Raw genomic sequence first — 1252 nt, 5'->3', positions numbered from 1 at the left:
CGATCCCATTTCTACCGCCACGATCCCATTTCTACCGCCGCGATCCCATTTCTACCGCCGCGATTCCATTTCTACCGCCGCTATCCTATTTCTACCACTGCGATTCTATTTCTACCGCTGTAATCCTATTTCTACCACCGCGATCCTATTTCTACCGCCGCGATCCTTTTTCTACCGCTGCAATCCTATTTCTACCGCCGTGATCCTATTTCTACCGTCACAATCCTATTTCTACTGCCTTTATCCTATAAATATTTACCACTGTAATTCTAATAGTTTCTACCGCGGTGATTGTAACGATTTCTATTACTTCTACTACAATAAATCCCGCAGACCCTCATTGAAAAATATTCCGCAGTTTATTATTATATTCAGCAGTTTATTTTTATATTCAGCAGTTTATTTTTATATTCAGCAGTTTATTNTATTATTTTTATTAGGAGTTTATTATTATAAAGCAGTTTATTATTATATTCTTGCTGTATACTCCCGTACTTAAGTAAGATTCATTATTGTTTTATTTACTGATATGTTTAAATAATTTGTTTATTGCCTGAGTAACGCAGGAAATGATTACGAATTATCAACGTGTTCTAGGTTCTAGAATTATTATGTATATAGCTATATATTAAATTCACAATAATCTATTTATATTATATATAAACATTATGCTGATATTATTGATTAATCCTCGAGTGGATTAGGTTGGGAATTAATGTAGTACAATATATGAGTTGTTTACCCAGAACCGTGTCTAATAATATAGTGTAATGACAATAGTATTTATAATAGTACAGGATTTACTATCAAAATTTTTCTACAATCGAGCAATTTAATTTGTTCACATTTACCATCAGACGCCAAACCAAAAAAATTAGTTTAACTATTAAATTAAATTATATAAAAATTAGTCGCGATGAAGGAAACATATTTCAACTTCAGCGACCTCGACCTGCACCCTCGCATCGTGGCCGCAGCCAAGCAGAGTGAGTCGTGCAGAGTGAGTCGTGCAGAGTGAGTCGTGCAGAGTGAGTCGTGCAGAGTGAGTCGTGCAGAGTGAGTCGTGCAGAGGTCTCTTATACACATCTAGATGTGTATAAGAGACAGCAATGGTACTTCTTCCTATTTTTAATGACAGTAATTGCTGTCTCTTATACACATCTAGATGTGTATAAGAGACAGGCCGAGCACTATCACTGAATTCGAAATAAAAACAAATGGCTGCACTTTGCGTACTTGAATTCATTTTTTT

This window comes from Hyalella azteca, unplaced genomic scaffold (genome assembly GCF_000764305.2).
Source record: "Hyalella azteca isolate HAZT.00-mixed unplaced genomic scaffold, Hazt_2.0.2 contig1999, whole genome shotgun sequence".
Taxonomy (NCBI): domain Eukaryota; kingdom Metazoa; phylum Arthropoda; class Malacostraca; order Amphipoda; family Hyalellidae; genus Hyalella; species Hyalella azteca.
Note: the sequence above shows the minus strand (reverse complement) of the source record.